The following is a 20,108-nucleotide window of genomic DNA, read 5'->3' on the forward strand; positions in this document are numbered from 1 at the left end:
CCTAATACAAAGGAAAGTAGGGGTGCCTGGGTGGCTCGGTTGGAGGTCCAACTTCAGTTCAGGTCATGATCTCACAGTTCGTGGATTCGAGCCCCGTGCCAGGCTCTCAGCCTGGAGCCTGCTTGGGACTCTGTGTCTCCCTCTCTCTGTCTCTCTCTCTCTCTCTCTGCCCCTCCCCTACTTATGCTCTATCTCTGTCTCAAAAATAAACTTTAAAAAAAAAAAAAAAGGAAAGCAAAACCACAACAACAACAATGCCACCCAGTGGGGCAGGCCCTAAATCAGGAAATGTTCATGATGAGCTTACTCCTGCTGAGCTTACTGATAATAGATGCCAAATTCCGGTAAAAGGCCAGGGAAAGTATCCAGACATGGTTAGAGGGTTAGTGCAGCTATGGGATGTGGAAGAGCAATGGTACTTCTTTGACCAGGCAGGAACATCACCACACTCTCTGTCCTCTGGCAGCACCCACACTGCATTTGGGGGGTTCAAGATACTCATTCCCTTATAGTTTGCATTATTCTAGCCTTCAGGGAGGTTGAGTCCAATGAAGGGGTTCTCCCTGGGCATGCAGGACCCTGGAAATCTATAGAGAATGTACAAAAATTCTTAGGGAGTTGGGAATGAGACAGACCATCTATGCCCTGATGTTTCAAGGCCCTGATTAGGTCACATTCACTGTAGAAGTGAAAGTGAGACACTACAGTCCACACCCATCACATAGTATGGAATAGATGTCCTGAGCCAGTCATGGGCAAGCATACATAATGTTGGGAAATCCATGATTCATCTGGGGTAATTTCACAAATCCTAGGAATGGGTACAGGCTATTGGAAAGACCCAACACAGAGAGGGAACTTGACAAGTGAAAAGGCTATTCCAATCATGTGTAAAGGGTCCAATAAAAGTCACGTAGAAGCATATATGGCTTGACCTCACTGTTGCCATGACCCCACCTACAAAGATAGACCAGTATTGCAACACTATGCTGGGTGGTCTGTCTAAAGCCTTAAACCTTAACAACAGTTAAGACCTTTCTCACCTGCCCCTACCCTCTCTGATGCCCCTCTTGTTTCAGCAAAGACCTCAGGAATACAGTCCTACTCAGGGTAGGTGCCTCCCATGCCCTGACTATATAATTTAAGCCAAGACTGCCTGCAGGAGAGGGCCACTGGAGGTAACCAGACATCAGGTTGAGCTCAATATTCACTGGTTCCCCAGAAATAAACAAAAGATGATGACTCTAGATGATACTAGCCCTCAAAAGTTTTCTGGCCTCCTCAGTGCCACCAATGGTTATACAGGACAAATAGTTATGGTCAAGAAGGTCTTTTTGACATTGCTAACTGGGCATTCTTTTCCATGAGAATATGAGATTTTTATCTCTCCAATACCAAGAAACATACTTAACACTGATATCCTATAAAGTCATGCTCTACAAACTTCGATTGGTAAATTCCACAAGTGCTGGGGGAAACACTAACGAGAAGCTGCCAAACCTGCCCCCCCCCCCCAAGGAAGAGTGGTAACTGTCACACAATATAAATTGCCCAGGGGCACAATGAAATAGGAGAAATATCCAAGAGCTGCACCAGCTGGGTATCGTACACTCTGCCCATATTGTTTCCAACAGCCCAGTTTGGCTGGTAAAAAAGTCACATGGCTCATGATAGATGATATCTATCAAGAACTGAACAGCGTGTTATCTCCCATCTATGAAGCTGTGCCTGACATTGCCACCATCTTAGATACCTTGACCACAGTCCTAGAAATGTGCCATACTCTGCTAGATTTAGTCAATACTTTTTTTTAATATATCCCTGGCTGCTAAGTCACAAGATCAATTTACCTTGATGTGGGAGGAGCATCATGGATCTTTCAAGTGCTTCCTCTGGGTTACCTGCATAAACCCACAGTATGTAATGGAATAGTAACCCATGACCTGCCCCTGTTCTCCTTCCACACATCAGTAAAATGGGCTCATTACATTGATGATATAATGATAACATTGATGATATAATGATAACATGTGAAGACTTGCTTCTGCTGCAGGACACTCTACAGACTTTGCTGGGACATCTGCAAGGGAGATGACAGGCAGTGAACCCCCAGAAAATTCAAGGTTTAGGTACTGCCATAAAGTTTTTGGGAGTTGTTTGGTCAGGTAAGAAATGTGTTGTTCCAGACGCCATAATTGATTAGGGGTAAGCCTACCCAGAAACTGTAATTGATTAGGCGCAAGCCTAAGAGTATGAAAGAGGTGCAAGTATTTGTAGGGTTTGGGGGTTTGAGAGGACTTTTATTGCCTACCTAGCATTGTGCCTTTATCACTTATATTGCAGAATAAATAAAGGGCAAGTGTAGGGCTGGGGATCAGAGCAGCAAGTCACCTTTGAGCAGTCAAAAATACTGGTGAAGTAGATTAAAGTTCTGGCCATCTCCTAAGCAGGGCTACCATTTCAGTTAGATGTGTCTGTGACTCTGGAAGTAATGGTTCTGGACACAGTGGCAGAGACAAAGTGAGCCATGACTCACCCTCACTTTGACTAAGTGGCATGCCTATTTGCAACAGAGGAGTATCCTGTCTTCCAAACCACTGGCTCTAGAAATGTAGATGCTACTAGGCCCTGCAGAGTGGGTAGATACTCCAAATGTCCCCACCCCTATCCTGTGGTGGCCATTGTGTCCTGCAGAGAGGGACTGGGGGAAATTCCCATTGATGCCTGGAATACAGATGAATCTGGTCAGGACAATCTGCCCACAAGGACTGTAGTCACTATTCACCTCAACACTGACACCATCTGAATGGAAACAATTATGAACCACAGGAGCTAGTGACCTGAACTAAAAAAAGTTTGGCTGGAGGTGCTTGGGTGTCTCAGTCAGTTAAGTGTCCAATTCTTAATCTCAGCTCAGGTCTTGATCTCAGGGTTGGCAGTTCAAGCCCTGCATTGGGCTCTGCACTGGGCTTAGCTTCCACTTGGGTGGTTGAACCATTGCACTCTGGGTTTGCCCTGGGCACAAAGGGGAATCTGCCTCATGGTAACCATTGCCAACCTCCCTCTCCTCAATGGAAGATGAGCACATCCTGTGTTCCACTGGTACAGTCATCCAGGACACCACCTTTATCCCCTCCATTGGCATGGAGGATGTTATAGCATACATAGAAGCCCTTACTACATTCGCCAAGCAAGGCTTGAATGACAGCTGATAAAGCCAGTCTCTCCTGAACACTGGAAATGTGTCTAAGGAGACAAGCTGTCCTCCAAAATAGGAGGGCCTTGGACATTTATCACTACCTTGCAAGGAAGCAACTGTGTTGTCATTCAAAGAGAATGTTGTGTGTTTACACCCATGAGTTAGCTAATGTATTATCTTTATTAAATCACATTAGTCAATAATTGAATGCCCTGAATGATCCAACTCTCAGCCTAGGGGACTTAATAAATTAGTGGTTTAGATCTTGGAGCTCCTGGGGAAAAAATGTTACTTATTTTGGACATCATTATTTTAACCTGTGTTTTCTCTTGCATATGCCTGTACTGTCGCTGTAGCATCTGCTTCCAATACAGCCAGAAAGCTGCCAAACAAGCAACTTCTATGCCAGTGAAAGCCCTTGCTGACCTCTCAGGGCACAGTGTGGAAGGGGAATGAGGTGTGTGTAAGATTAAAAGAGCTCCTCAAGAGGGGTGGATTGTTGGAGGACATTATCAAGAGGACATGACCAACATTTGACCCACAGGCTGGACCCAGGAAATTGGAAGCTCTACACCCCTTCCCTTGTCCTTGGAACATGCATTCCACTTGCTTTATCCATACTAGACGCTGTTTCAAAGAAATATCGTTAAGACAGTAATGTGTTGTTGAGACCATCTACACTGTATACCTTATTGAACCCAGTGAAGGCCTCTATATAAACTTAAAATTCTGGTAGGCTGGGGTAGAGATCTACTTATCTTGCAAATGCCTAACAAGCCTCCCAAGTAAGTTTCCTTGCTTATTAGAATTGCCACCTACCAATCTGGAGTGGTCTGCCTCTTTCTTCAGTCTCTTCTTGTCTTCCATGTATGGGGCCAATTTCAGATTTCACCTGGAAACTCCTGAGGGTGCAAGCCAACCTCAGCCAGCCAACAATTCTGGGCACATCAGTTGGTGGTGTCCACAGTGAGCCAGTTCCCTCTCTTGGAATCCATTCTGGAGGGGGCTGGGGCTGCCTGGTGGGTTCAGAGTTTCAGCAGGGCCAGCTGACCCGTCTTTGCCTGGTGGGTGACCTGTTGCCAGGGTCTGCAATTGGATAAGGATCAGGGTTGGGGTCTCAGGGTCCACAATTGGGCAGGATACACTGCCACGGCCCTGCAGTTCGGCAGGGCTGTTTTGCTGAGCTCTGAGCTCTGGTGAGGACACCGCCAGTAAATCGCTGAGGTCACCTGCAGCGGCTGGCTGGTCTCGATTGTCAGGCAAAACCGCTAACTGGCTCTGTAAAGCGACGGTTCCCCGCGGGGCTTTCTGGGTGGGCGTGGCCAGGAGCAGGGCTTTACGTCGACGTTGACGTGAGTGGCGCGCAGGGTTCAGGAAGCCACTTGCAGGGCTTCGAGGTGAAGGCGGCCTCCAGACAAGCTCCAGCCTTGGGCGAAAGCTTTTGGTGAGGCTCTTCAGGGGGATGAGACTGCCAGTGGTGCCGCGCACAGACTGGTAGGTGGGGTTCTGATTGTCAGGTCACTGGCAGGGTCTGCCGTGGAGAAGGGCTCCAGGTGTGGGTTCCGCTGCGGGAGGCTCTGAGGATGAGGCAGAGCAAGCTTGGTGACAGGCTCCTCATCTGTGTGTGGCATTGGGAAAGCTGTGTGATAGAGCAAACCCTTGTGCTCTGTGGTTGGCTCGAAGGGCGAGGGGCCAGCATCACTGAGATTCCAGGGACTGGTCACAGAAAACCCTGACCCGTTTTCCTCATTCCTCGCTGTTCCCAGATGGTCTAAACGTGCCGGACCCCACGTTGTTCACACTTGAATCAGAAGTGGGCTTCTCTGTCAGTGTCGGAGAAGTCTATGGACTGGGACTCCCTCTAGGTCTCTCCCTCACAGGAGGAAATGTGGGCGGGGACTTTCTCAGCGCTGTGCTAATGCACTTCCGGGAGGGGTGTGGCGGTAAAAGCGGCACTGCTTTTCTTATCCTTTTAATGCAGTGTTTCTCAGGTCTTTTGTTTGTCTTGTTTGGCAGGTGAACTGTAACGTTTCGCCTGTGTTCCAGAAGTCTCCCAAAGCCCTATAGAGAGTTGCTTAATGGGAGTTTCTGTGGGAGGGACTAGAGCAGGGCACCTCTCCTTCCACCATTTTGCCAAGTTAATTTCAGTTTCCTTTTATCCTTGTGATTGCATCTTGTTTTAATGGTAAATTGACGCGGGACAAAGTTGTATGCTTGTTATAAGAAGGCTATGAAGGCTCACACACGTGTTGTGTGTTTCTATAATGTCATGTTTATGCAGTCATAAAGCAAGGTTAACAATGCAGGTTCAGGATCCCGAAATCAACGATATTTCACCACACGTTTAATTTGGCTTCTCACACCTCCCGCAAAGCGAGGCACAAGACAAGTCACACAAATAAGATAGAAAAGGAGGCGGGTAGGAAGTTAAGGAGCTAAACTAGAAGTCAGTCTGCGGGTGCACAGTTGAAATAAGGCCTGGGTCTGGGGTCCGGGTGATCTCTCTCGGCATTTACTGCTTGCAATGTTCAAGCAGTGAAGGATCTCTGTTCTTTTCAGAGATGAGTCAGAGTCTTCAGAGGCAGCTGCCTTTTTGAAGTAGACAGACTTAGAAGGGTCAGTTTCTGAGGAGTCTGACAGTTTGCTGCACAAATCCTCTCTTTTAAAGGATTTAATCAGTCTTGGGCCTTTTCGGACCTCCTGTGTTTCTGCTGGTTAACAGTTCAGACTGTGTCATCATCTGGTGTTGATCTTGGGGATATCTGGTAGTTGCAATGCCCGTAATTCTTGCATCATTGCTTGACACAGGTCCCTGCTTGACATGAGTGACTCCATCTTGCTCTCTGTAATGTTTCTGGTTCCTAGTCATTTTATGTCACTCACAGGGACTTGGTAAGCCTGGATTTTTCAGATACAACACTATTGGTATTTAAGGCTACAATATTGTTTGTTGCGGGGTTTGCCATGTGCACATTGTGATGTTTAGTACCCGCATGATACCAGAGGCATATATACAAAATATATACAATATATATATATATATATATATATATAATACCAAATACAGAAAATAGTTGTAGGGGAAATTCAAATGCAGTGTTTTTAAAAGAATTTTTATATGTAATTTAGTATGCTTTTGTCAGAAAAATCACACATTTGAAAAATTGAATAGTAATCCAGTGGTACCACTGTGAAGAAATATATGTAATTATATTTATGTGGAGAGTCTCACCTAATTTTTTAAGAAGTTTCAGTGTTTGCTTTTTATAGGTAAAATGCACAAGGAATCATTACTGGAATTCTAAACTCCAATGTATTCTTCATAAATAGCCCAGTGATCTTTTCACAACCTAAATCACATTATACGATAGCACCATCAGCCCACATTTCCCCACCCTACCCCAACCACTAGCTTTATGTTCTGGGAGTTTTCCATTCAGAGTAAACTCTATGGTTCCTGCTCTGACAAATAATAGTCTGAGGCAGCCTATTATGCCAGTCAAATCCCATGATGCTCCACCACCTGTGCCCTAGTAGCCAATGTCAGCCAGGACTGTTTCTCATTCGACAAATATATCAAACCCTTTCCAGGATTAAGACCATTGAACAGGCTATGCTCCTATGGAGCTGTGGCTCTAAATCATCCTGGACGGCTCACCTTAAATATCATCTCAATTAAGCCTTCTGTGATAACTTTGAATGTCCCCCTCACACCATTCTCTGTAACAGCTTTTGGTAACTTTCTTCCACCCGAACTTTACATTTGGTGTTTTTTGTACATTTGTCATTTATTTGGTTTTCAAACCATTGCCTCCTTTCCCACCCCATTTCAGAAGACAGATTATATCTATTCTATCATATACATGGAATATAGAATAGCTAGGCATGTATCGACTTTTATAAATGTTTGTCAGGTGCATTTTAAAAATTCAGTGTTTGGGTGCCTGGGTGGCTCAGGTGGTTAAACATCTGACTTTGGCTTGGGTAATGATCTCACAGTATGTGTTGGGCTCTGTTGACAGCACAGAGCCTGGAGCCTGCTTCAGATTCTGTGTCTCCCTCTTTTTCTGCCTCTCCCCACTCATTCTCTGTCTCTCTCTCTCTCTCTCTCAAAACTAAATAAACATTAAAAAAATTTTTTAATGCAGTGTTGAGAGATGATGTCTCCTAAATATCATTATCTCTGTATGTTAACTAATTAATTATGTGATTTAGTTACTACTTAATAAATCATTTAAAAGTTTATAAAAGAATGCTGTGTGTTCAGTTTAAGTACTTTTTTTTTTTTTTTTTTTTTTAATTAGGCAACAGCTAGGGCACCTGGGTGGCTCCATTGGGTAAGCGTCTGACTTGTGATTTCAATTCGGGTCATGATCTCATGATTTGTGTGATTGAGCCCTGTGTTGGGTTCTGAGCTGACAGTGCAGAGCCTGCTTGGGGTTCTTTCTCTCCCTCTCTCTCTCTCTGTCTCTGCTCTTCTCCACTCACACACTCTCTCTGTCTCTCAAAATAAATACATAAACTTAAATAAAATTAGGCAATAATTACATAAGGAGAAATGTATGTCTTTTTGCTTTTTTTGCAGAGTGATGTTTAAGCCATTTAAATGAGATTTTAAGAGACTTCACAGTATTAAAACCAAGATTTTTTTCTTTCTTAACTGAGAAACTATATTAAATGAAGTATCAATATACAATAATCTATTAAAATAGGACTGTGAAATAACTATAAAAACTTGCTATGGTAACTCTGAACAATTTTGAAGAAGCAATAAAAACCCTTTAGCTTCCTTTTGATTGAAATAGGTGGGAAATGCAGAAAATTGAATGAAGTGTAGGTTTTCTTATCTGTACATTGGAAATGAGAATTTCTATGAATATAAAACTAAGTAAAATACAAATACATTTTTTATTTGGTGTAGAAATGCATTTCATTGACAACTTCATACTTGAAACATTATTTCTTTTAGAAGCATTTATTTTTCTTTTTTTTTTCTGAGCAAATACTGAATACTATTGGAATAAAACAAACATTCACAGAGCAACCTGAATAAAATCATCTATTCTTTGAATTGTTACTTTATTTATTCAAGCAAATCTTCCTTGCCTTCTCTTATAATTGTGAGTTTACTCTTATATTTCCTGTGTTTCCTAGTATAACAAAGGTACTTTCCCATAATGTGTGATATTTGCATGAATATACTTTATACTGGCACCAAAATTCTGACTTTAATTATGAAATAAAAGCCTCAAAATCTCTATGTTTTGATGTATAAAATTAATTGGAAATTCTTTTTGTTTTGTTTTGTTTTTAAGCTGTATATTAAAAACACGAACAGCAAAAGAATGACTGTGCCCATAAAGACAAATGACTTATAAACTATTTTTATATTTAACTCCAATATGTCCTGGAACTCAAAAGAATTAATATACATTAAGCTATGATTCTTATATTAAACTCTCACTAGGTCCTCCTCTCCACAGATTCTGACTAATAAATTGTATTAATATGGTCAGTAGTCTTCTTTCTAGTTTTTACTTATTATTATTTTAATTTTTTTCTGCCTTCTCCTATGTGTATCAGGGCTATTCTTTTCAGTCTTTACTTGTTCAGTAATTCCACATTTAATATATTGAAGGTATTTGCATATGAATTGCAATAAATCTGTGCCTAACCATCTTTCTTTATCTAGTATCCTAAGGCAGCTGGTTATCTCACTGGCACTATTCTTATCAAGCCATTAAACCAATCACTGTGGGCATGATCCTCTGTTTTACCTTAGATTTTTTTCACTGTCCTGTATCTGATTTAATAGGGACCATTCTTCTAACTTCTTATACATATAGTATCCATACTAGTTGATTTACAAAACTATCTCAATTTAATTATCATCTGATTCTATCATTGGTCATTATTGGCCTATATTCATTAACATATTTTAGATTGAAAGTGAAATAATTCTAACTTAAAATACTTTAAAAAAAAGTAAGGACATTACTTTTACCCAGGAGTTTAGGTATGGCTGAAACTAAATGCTTAAGAGATCTCTGATACCAGTTCATCTCTTCATCTCTTAGACATATTCCAGCTAATTGCTGGACATGATGTCCTTATATTACATCCTACAAGTTTTTTAGGCTTACTCTTATCTAAAAGTTGTGGCATACATTCTAGAGGAGTTGTCTGCTTTGTCTAGCTTGACATGCAAGCCTAATTATGTGTTAAGGAGAGACCATTTTATAAGCAAAAGATGATCAGAGTTCTAGAAATACAAAATTGTATGTTTATTACATATTTCTTTTTCTATATCATTTCTTTATTTTTTAAGCATTTACTTAAGAATATGAAATATAAACCTTTATGAAACAAGAAATGTCATTTTGTTAAAATAGTATATTTCATTTTTGCAAAACACTACCTGTATATCAGGGTACATTACATTTAAACTCTAGTTAATATTTTTAAGGGAAATTTTCACATGTGGAAAAATGTATTCTGGTATAATGAACCCTCAAGGAGTCATTACCTAGATTCTATTTATTAACTCAAAATTGTTTGTGTTTTATCTATAGATCCTATCAAGCACCCCACCAATCCACCCCAGTGGATTATTTTTAAGCCAGTTTTAGATATTATATGATTTCATCCACATATATCTCAGTATTAACCAGTGGAGGTTTCTCTAATTTGGATCCTTATATTTTTGACATCATTAAAATTGTCTATTATTGTTTCATTTGCATTGTTGTTTGCACAGTATCCCAGGCACATCTTGTACCTTTTCTACCAGACCTGTAATCAGTTTTTTTCCCCAAGTACCATGGGGATTCTTTAGGGATTTGTATACTTTAAAATACCATTTTGACTTTTTATACCATTTTATAGTATTTATCCCTTTAACCATTAAAGTTTAGGATATCATTCCTGCCTTTCGAATTTTTTTTTATAAATTTATTTCTTAGTCTTTTTTAATATTTAAAAAAAATGATTGCTTAATTAATTTATTTATTTTGAGAGCAAGAGCGCACAGAGCATGAGTGGGGGAGGGGAAGAGAGAGAGGGAGACACAGAATCTAAAGCAGGCTCCAGGCTCCATGCTGTCAGCACATAGCACGATTTGGGGCTCAAACCCACGGACTGTGAGATCATGACCTGAGCTAAGGTCAGGATTAACCAACTGAGCAACTCAGGTGCCCCTCTTAGTCTCTTTAAATGTTTGTATGTATGTTTGTTTGTTTGTTTGTTTATTTACTGTGAGAGAGAGAGAGGGAGAGAGCACGTGACAGGGAGGGGACCAAAGGAGAGGGAGTGAGAGAATCTCAAGCTCAATCCCACAAATGATGAGCCCATGAACTGTGCTGAAACCAAGAGTCAGAGGCTTAACTGATTGGGCCACCCAAGCACCCCTTGCCTTTGGAATTTTTATTTTCACTTCTTTGTCTAACTTACAAAAGGCTTCTATTCAAGAGGTTCATTCATTCATATATTCATTTAATATTTATCAAGTGCTAACCACATGCCAAGCAGGGTTCTAGGTACTAAGAATTATGGTTATGAACAAGAGAGTAAAATTTTTGCTTTCATGGAGCTCTTTCTGGAGCATGATTGATTTGACTTGAATATACTTTGGAGTTCTCCCTTTAAATCTATCTTGTTAAAAGGAGTATTTGTGTTCTCCTCTCCATAGGCCTATAACCCCTGTCTCTGGTCTATTAGTTGGTATCATACTTAAGAATAATTATTGTTGCTTTCATAAGTTCTTCAACACATTAGATGTCTATTACACTTGCTATTATTGGAATAGTTTGTTTTCCCAGTATCTTTTTCTTCATCTGTCTTTATTATTCTGTATATTAATTCCATGTTGTTGATTATTTGCTATATTTCCACAAGAGAATAGACCGTTATAAATTAATTGAGGATAAATAATAACTTTTTTTTTTAAAGAGTCTAGGCTAATTTTTTATTCTTTTGGAGCCAGAAGCAATCATCCTTGTCTTGGGAAATTTATGGAAAGGTACTGAATTATTGTCACTATTCAAAAAGGTATTGACTTAGAGCACTGTTGTGTCAGATATACAAATAAATATAAACAAAGAAATTTACAGTTATATTTTACAGATTAAGTGAATTTAGATAAAAGATTTTAATATTAAATTTTTAAAGTGCAAAGGTTTTATTATCATATTTATTTTATAATTGTATATTATATATTTTATATATTATGTGATTGTATATATGATAGTTATAGGAAATACAACATATATTATACATTTTATGCAGTTCATCTGGAGCATAATAAAATAGCTGGGGTAAATAATTAGTTCATGACTCTTAACATAAGTTGTACCATCAGTAGTAATTAAGTTAAAATCTTGGATTTTCTGTTTTACTCATGAGAATTTCACCTCTTAAGAATTGTAACATAACAGGAATTGTAACATAACAATTTTTTGTAGGAATTTAGTTTTCTAATCAACATATCATTTAAATTCAATTTATTGGCCAAATGACAGTGTATCAGAGTTGTCATGATTTTATTTATATAGGTAAAACAGACATAGAATATATTGATTTGTTTTCTACAAACAATATTAGATCTAACAATAGATTAATTTCTTGGAGGTCAAGAGAAAGGCTGATTGATTGATGTTATAAAGTATTAGCCTAAGAGTTAGGTTTGGCCTAATTATGTTCAGTAAATAGCATTTTGTTTTGATATTTAATTGAAAGTATACTACATTAATTGCAAAAGTTACTTTTTCTAGATGTTTCAATTTTACTCTATGTTTTTTATTCAGTAAAGAATAATAAATTTTTCCATTAAGTATTCTTGCCAGTCAGAATCGAGACATAGTCTGTTCAGAAATGTCAGCTTTCTGAATATGTTTAGAACTAGCAACACAAGTTTTAAATACCTGTCATGGGCTGTGACAGCTTAAAGACTCCCTACTTCACGTTACAAAATAAAGTTGGAAATTAACTTGCACATTTTGTGGTAGGTTGAATAAGTCACAAATAACAATGTTCTTCCTTTGGATAACAAAGGAGGGAATACAAGCACCGTAATTAAATTGATGATTTCTGTTTTCATCTTTGTTGGGGAAAAGAAAAAAGACAAAGAATACACTTCATAGTAGATTGTTAGCAATTCATGAATTCTTCAGCACTTACTTTAATGTGAATTTGGTATTTATGGGGTCAGCTATAATGGCACTTTTAAAGTACACTGGTGTTTTACTGCAACAGTGAATATATTTTAGAACCAGGGGAAAAAACTCAGCATAATGTGCCCTCCTTTAGTTAGTATTAAAATATGCTTAACCGGGTCTCCTATGTTTTTGCCAAATATAGGAAATCTATAATTACACAATTACGTTTTCAAATACCTAATAGTATCAAAAGAGTGTAGTAGGAAATAGTAGAAAAATAAGAGGTAGATTTAGCCTTCTGGAAATTTTCATTTTTTATTTGAATTTTTGAAATCAAGTTGTCTGTCACAACAACTAGGGTAGAGTCTATAGATAACCTGATAAGGTTATTTTATTTATTTGTTTAAAATCTCCAAACAATAAGCATTTATTATGATGCTCAGAGGTCTGTTGGGAAAGCTCCTCTTTAAGCTGTGGGTCTGCTAGTTGACTGGATTGGTTCTGCTCCATGTGTCTCTTGTTCTTCTGGGATCAAGTGGGCTACCTTCTCATAATGGCAGAAACACAGGGAGACAAGGCCCACGTCCTTGTTTAACTATGCTTGTGCACATCAAGCCTTTGCATGAGTCATCTCTGCTACCATACCGCTGATTAAAGCAAGTCACTGTCTGAGCCCAAAGTCACAGTGTGGGGAAATAGACTTTAAGGAGCCAAGCAGATTATATTGCCAAATTCAACATCAACGGAGCAGAAAAATATAATCTTTCCATGGCATGTGTATGAGTGGGTTGGGAGCAATGGGAATTGAATATTTACTGAACAGTCCTCTACTTGATACAGCCTCCAGGAGGAATGAAAAAAAAAATTGCAAGTAGGATATTGGGAATGATGGTTGGATGAATCGATTCTACCTCTATACAGTATATCATTTTTTTGTGTGTGTCAGTGCCTATGCTGCATCCTGAAAAATGACACTCAAACCCTCCAGGGGTTATAGCCAAGGTTTTCGTATGCCAGTGTTGTGTGACTCTGGAATGACACAACATTTCAGTGTTGTTTCAGGTTGTGTACCTCTGGGTGATGTGGTGTATGGGAAAAATTGTGGATCCCAGGGTCATGTGCTATTCAGAACACATCCTTCAGCATATGGGTCCCTTGGTTAGAAGCTATGTTCCAAAAGATTCTACATCAGTAAACAAATCAAAATTTTACTCTGAGTATACATTACCTGACTCTTCTGTTTCCAATGATATAAAATTTATTTGGAATATAATAATTTTCATTGATGTATTAAGTTGAAAAGATAATATACATAATATATATAACTAGCGGTACATTTCTATAGACATTTTTAGAGATGTTCAACATGTTGAAAATAAAACAGGCCCAAAATGGAGTCACTTATAATAAGTACCATGTCACCAAACTGAGATTTGACAGTTACAGCTTTCCTAGAAATGAAGTTTTAAAACCTGTCAATCAGGAATCACCCGATCAACACTAGTTAGATGATCTGCCTAATGGATCCCTCCCGTTGTCTAAAGGAAAGTAACTTTGCAATAACAAGCCTGCTTTTTTTGCCAGTATAACTTCCTTTTTCCTGCTTCCTTCTGTCTATAAAAGTCTCATTTTGTACAGCTGTTCTGAGCTTCTTTCTGTTTGCTGTATTGAATCAGTTTTGCTCAAATAAACCCTTAATGTTTTTAATATGCCTCAGTTTATCTTTTAACAAACAATTGAAATATTTCAGTGCTCTAGTAAAATATTAGACTTTGAAAAAGCATTCATGCATGTCTGTTTCTTATATCATAGACTCAAACATATGTATTTAAAATTTTTTTTGCTGTTTATTTATTTTTGAGAGAGAGAGAGAGAGAGCACAAATGAGTGAGGAACAGAGAGAGAGGGAGACACAGAATCTGAAATGCTCCAGGCTCTGAGCTGTCAGCACAGAGCCCAACGCGGGGCTCGAACTCACAAACCGTGAGATCATGACCTGAGTTGAAGCCAGATGCTCAACCGACTAAGCCACCCAGGCACCCCTCAAATATATGTATTTTAAAAAGAAAAATGTTATTTATAATGTTCCATACAGTTTAAATAATTGTAAAATACTTTGACATATTTTAATATTGATATTCTAAAATATTTATCTTTTAAAATAATGAAGATTTCTGGAGCTAATGCTCTTCAAAACTTTGGATTATAAATGTCAAAGTATCTACAAAGTTATTAAACTCATTAACAGAATAGAAATGTTTTATAGTTTATAGACATTGGAGGATATAAAATTCTGTGAGCCAATATCTTATGATATAGTATATTCTTATTTTAGGTCCTACTGGTAATTATAATTGTGATAATTATATTAGCTAACATATATAGATATTATGAAAATCATTTACCATGCATTTTTGTACTTAATTTTTACAAATGCCCTATGAGTTACATATTGTTTTAAATTTCAATTTTGTAAAGATGAAGCAAAGCCACTTCAATGCTTATTCACTAAAAGAAAGCTTGAAGTGAGCTAGAATCCACTTATAATATGCACTGATTTGGGGTGTAGCTAGCTGACTTTGTTAAGGAGTGTGTGATTTGGAATATATATGTGAAATATATATATTGATATTCATTATATATGGTCATGCATTTCTCTACATGCCAGTGGACAGAATATTCAATTACATATGTATATATCCATGATAATCTTTGTGTATGTGTGTATATACTTGTGTGTATGTATGTATGTATGTATGTAGGCCAATAGGCAAATACAGTGAAACCTTGGATTATGAGTAACTTGTTCTGCATGTGTTCTGCAAGACAAAACATTTCTAATAAATTTTAACTTGATAAATGAGCAGTGTCTTGCAATACGAGTAGTATGTGATGTGACGCTGAATGTCACATCACAACTGAGCCAATAATTCTTCTCTGTCTCTTGCTGTGGGATTGTGAGTGATCATCACTCATGTCAGGTGCTCTGTCTCAGTCCGCAGTGTTTCGCAGAAATCAGTGATTTTTTTGGAATGTTGGAAGGTGCTCATGACTGGCACTAGTGTATTTGTTGTCACTTCAGAACGCCTACGGACACTCCTTTATTTTCCATACGAGAGTAAGCTTAGGTATGTTTTGCTTCATTCTAGGTCAGGCTGCCTGCAGATATAGACCTTTTCCTCTCCTGCCTTATTGCCAGTTACATTAAATACAGTATATGACAAGAGTTTATTAATACCATACTGTAGTCAACATCTGTGGAGCTTATACAATGGTCCCCATGCAGAAAAAAGTTGAAAAAAAAGGTGATAAGAAGGAGATGATTGCGGTGGAAGTTAAGAAGGAAATCATCGAGAAACACAGGTATGCAAGTGGACAAAATTGCAAAATTTTATATCTTGGGAAACAGTGCAAAATTTTGTAGAAAAGCACCACAGGAATAATGCTGTAGCAGTGCAAGCGATTGATCAGTTTAATGACAATGCAGTGTCATACTTACGTGAAATTCTCAAAAGGAGGCAAACGCAAGTGTCATTGGATAGGTTCCTTGTTAACATTGCACGAAAAGAAAAAGATTCTATTGAGCCAATAGAGAGTGTTTGCTTTGATATATAGGTGCTTGGATTACAAGCATGTTTCTAGAATGAATTATGCTCAGAAACCAAGGCTTTACTGTATGTACATGTGTATACAATGTATGTGTGTAGATACATATATATATACACATGTATATGTATACACATAATACATGTATCTCTATTATGTGTAGACATGTACACTCCATTGTATCATGTTTTATATACTTGTTCACCTTTGTTTTCAATTATTTAACTGCAAAAAAAGATGATTTAATAATTAGTCTGTGATATTAAAAAATTTATTTTCTGTACAGAATAAGTAAAAACTGTAACAGGAAGAGTAATGGATTGTATGTTAACTTAGTTTACAGTTGTCTTTAAAAAGAAATGTCATGTATAAATAGGGATTCTCCAATAGGCTAACCCTCAAAATTTGGCCTATATTACTGTTTAATATATTTTCTTATGAGGACTGACACATGAGACAAAATCTAACTGTGATGATTACTTACTGCTTGTTGACACATTCTTATGCATTCTAAATTCTTAGGAAAAATCCAAAACCCAGGAATAATACATACCTGGACAAACTTACAATGTTAATTTGTAAATTAAATCTATCTCATTTCATCACTACTTGATCAGAGACATGATGAGTTCAATAAGAATATTCTATTAATTTAAATAACTAAATTCTACACCTGAAACTAATATTACATTGTATGTTAACTAACTGGAATTTACATAAAAAAAAAAAGAAGTAGCTTTTGGTTTACCTGAGTTGTGAAACAGAAACATAAATGCTGCATATTTTTAATTAATTTAAAAATCTGCATATTCACATATCAGTTAAAATAAAACATTAAGCTTTCATTTTAAAATAATGAAGCTCCTTTTTTCATTATTTGTCCTCAATTATACTTTCAACTAATAACTAGAATCCTAAGCAATTATTTAAACTTCTTTTTAGGTTTAGAGTAGAACTTACTTCGTATTTGCTTTATTTACTTAGGTTGTAGAATTTTAGATTAATACAAATAGTAAAAAAGACTCTTTCATTCCAATCCACTTTTCTAAACTGGAGAGGAAATATTTTCAAAGAAAATATATGGAAAAAAAAACCAGGTATCCAAATATGGAGTAACACTGCAGATTTTAAAAGTAAATATGAATATAGTTTTTGTTATAAATGATGATCCTTGGTTTCCACACATTTACTACTATAAATTATTCACATAGAAGATGAACTTAACTCAGAGATGTCAAAGAGATTTTTATTTATTTATTTTTTAAATATTTATTTATTTCTGACAGAGAGAGAGCACAAGCATGAGCTGGGGAGGGGCAGAGAGAGAGAGAGAGAGAGAGAGAGAGAGAGAGAGAGAGAGAGAGAGACAGAGGATCCAAAGCAGGCTGGCTCTGTGCTGAGAGCAGAGAGCCTTATATGGGGCTTGAACTCCCAAGCTGTGAGATCATGACCTGAGCCTAAGTGGGATGCTTAACCAACTGAGCCACCTAGGTACCCCTCAAAGAGATTTTTATTTTTATTTTTTTTTAACGTTTATTTATTTTTGAGATAGAAACAGAGCATGAATGGGGGAGGGTCAGAGAGAGGGAGACACAGAATCCGAAACAGGCTCCAGGCTCTGAGCTGTCGGCACAGAGCCCGATGCGGGCTTGAACTCACAGACCGTGAGATCATGACCTGAGCTGAAGTCGGCCGCTTAACCGACTGAGCGACCCAGGCGCCCCGAGATTTTTAAATTCGTTTTAGGCACAAATATGTTTAGGAGTTATAAATATTTTTTTTGTAGAATTTGATTTCCATTGTCTAAGGTTTCTGTGTCTACCCCCTTTTGAATCACCATCTCAAATTACAGCTATATTCCTCTCAACCTATGTTTCTAAGAGTGAATGCTTTGGAACCTAGTAATAAATAAAAATAGCACTGCATCTATGTAGCATTTATTAGATCTTTACTGAATTCTAGGCATATTGATTCATATATCATCTAATTGAATCTTTATAACCACACTCTGAGGAATAGAATCGTATTCCTTATTTCACAGTGGAAGAAATAGAACCTCAGAAGTGTGTATAGCTTGCTTAAGGTACATTACCAAATGGAAGAACATGGTAAAAATGATCCAGGATTCTGAGTCCAAAGTCAGTACTCTTAGTACTCTTAGGCAGGCAGTTAATAAGGTATAATTTAGTATCCTGGTTGCCAGGATATAGAATAATTTTATCTAAAATGAGATGAGATGCGTGTGTGTGTGTGTGTGTGTGTGTGTGTGTGTGTGTGTGTGTTGTGTGACTGTAGACATAAAATATTAATTTGGAAAACATAAAGTTTCTCAAAATAATGATCCATGTTTTAGGAATGATGATATTAAATTGTAGAATTTAAAGTGTTTTGTTTGTTTTTCCCACTACCAAAATAGCTTCTATAAAAGAGTGGTCTGTATAATTTTAATTTTCCCAATAATAAGTTTTAGATATAGTATATTAGAATTTCACAGACAGTTGTGTAAAAAAATTCTTTGATAAATTACAAAAAAAATTATTAAATAAATTCACAAATGTTGATTGTGTGCCAAGAACTTTTCTAATATGTGTGTATGCATATACATATATATATTCATTTAATTCTCATAAAAACTGACATAAATAATATGTTTTATAGTAATTTATTTGAATAAATTTAAATAAAAATCATCTGGAGATTTGAGGTAGGCTTATAGACAAATTAATTAAATTTAAATGAAATTAAAAATGCTTAATGTTGACTTAATCCATTTTCATACTTACTGTATCCTAGAACACTTAAACCTTGGGGAAGCAGTCAGACACTGCTTTCATGCTGTTTTTAATATAGCAGGGGAGAGAGTCCATCAGATACACTATAATTTCATATAGTGAACGAGTGAAGTAGATCAGGAAGTCTAATTGTAGGAAGAGAATAATTAAGATAACTATAATTTTAGAAATCTCATATTTTAAGGTTGTCATTTTAAAAAAGGAATTTGAAGAGATTGTGGATTCTGCAGTAGGAAGGTTATGGGATGAAAAAGACATCACAGTTTTTTTGAAGGACCTGGTGTGAGAGGAAGCAGCAGACATGGAACCAATGAAAAAATAACCAACTGAAATCCAGATGATTAGCAGAATGTTCAGTTGTTTAAAAACTCTAGAACGTAGATAGTTGTAATAACTCAGTGAAGGATCTTAAAAAATAATTTTTTAAGTTTATTTATTTATTTTGAGAGAGAGAGAGGGAGGAGCAAAGAGAGAGGTAGAGAGAAAATCCCAAGCAGTTTCTGCGCTGTGAGCACAGAACCCAATGCAGAACTTGAACCATGAGATCATGACCTGAGCCAAAATCAAGAGTTGGGCACTTAACTGACTGAGCCACCCAGGTGCCCCCAAAATAATTTTCAATCCCAGTTGGCCTTTGAACAACATGGAGGTTAGACATAGTGATGTCCCACACGTCTAAATTATGATTCCTCAAAAATTTAACTACTGTTAGCCTACTGTGGACTGGAGGCCTTACAGATAAAGGCATAAACACATAATATTGATTAACACATATTTTGTATGTTATATTTATTATACACTGTATTCATATAGTAAAGGAAGCTAGAGAAAAGAAAATGTTATTAAGAAAATTATTAGAAAGTCAAAATACATTTATAGTATTGTACTGTTCAAAATCTACCTATGAGTGGGCCCACACAGTTCAAATCTATGTTAATCTTTCTGTCTTTTGTTAAAATGTAAAGAACATTAAAATAGACCTATAAAATTTTAAAATTCAAATCTAATTTGGATTAAAAATATTTTAATGCCATTTGTTTTTCTGGAAAGTTATCTTTTAGGGAAACAGACTTACATTTAAAAGAACTGGCACATTAAAATTTTTCATGTCATAACTGTGAAAATATCCCCATAAATGAATAACATTTTGCATATACTAGATATTTAAATAACTCATGATGACAATGGAAGAGAAACTTGTGGCACTAGAGATGCATTTTTAAAGTGATTTTCAAGTGTGCAAAAATGTAGTACCTCATTCTGAAAGGATGGAGGACAAATAAAATAGCCTTAATGATGTGTAAATACCTCTTTACCTGTTTGTTTCCAGACACAATATTAAAGAAGGTATAATTCCAG

General features: G+C 37.1%; 2 long non-coding RNA genes across 6 annotated transcripts in view; one reads left to right on the top strand and one right to left on the bottom strand.

Moving 5' to 3' along the window:
• LOC109499139 overlaps window positions 1-4,535 on the bottom strand; it is a 29,811-nt gene extending 25,276 nt beyond the window's left edge. The window contains exon 1 of the long non-coding RNA XR_002156296.3: window positions 4,019-4,535. This is a non-coding gene — a long non-coding RNA (uncharacterized LOC109499139). The remainder of the gene's footprint in view (window positions 1-4,018) is intronic.
• A 26-nt stretch (window positions 4,536-4,561) lies between these two features.
• The window catches only part of LOC109499140, a 294,496-nt gene continuing 278,949 nt past the window's right edge, over window positions 4,562-20,108 (top strand). For all 5 annotated transcript variants that reach the window (XR_006597042.1, XR_006597041.1, XR_006597040.1 and 2 more), the window contains exon 1: window positions 4,562-4,693. This is a non-coding gene — a long non-coding RNA (uncharacterized LOC109499140). The remainder of the gene's footprint in view (window positions 4,694-20,108) is intronic.

The sequence above is a fragment of the Felis catus genome, chromosome B1 (genome assembly GCF_018350175.1).
Source record: "Felis catus isolate Fca126 chromosome B1, F.catus_Fca126_mat1.0, whole genome shotgun sequence".
NCBI classification, from domain to species: domain Eukaryota; kingdom Metazoa; phylum Chordata; class Mammalia; order Carnivora; family Felidae; genus Felis; species Felis catus.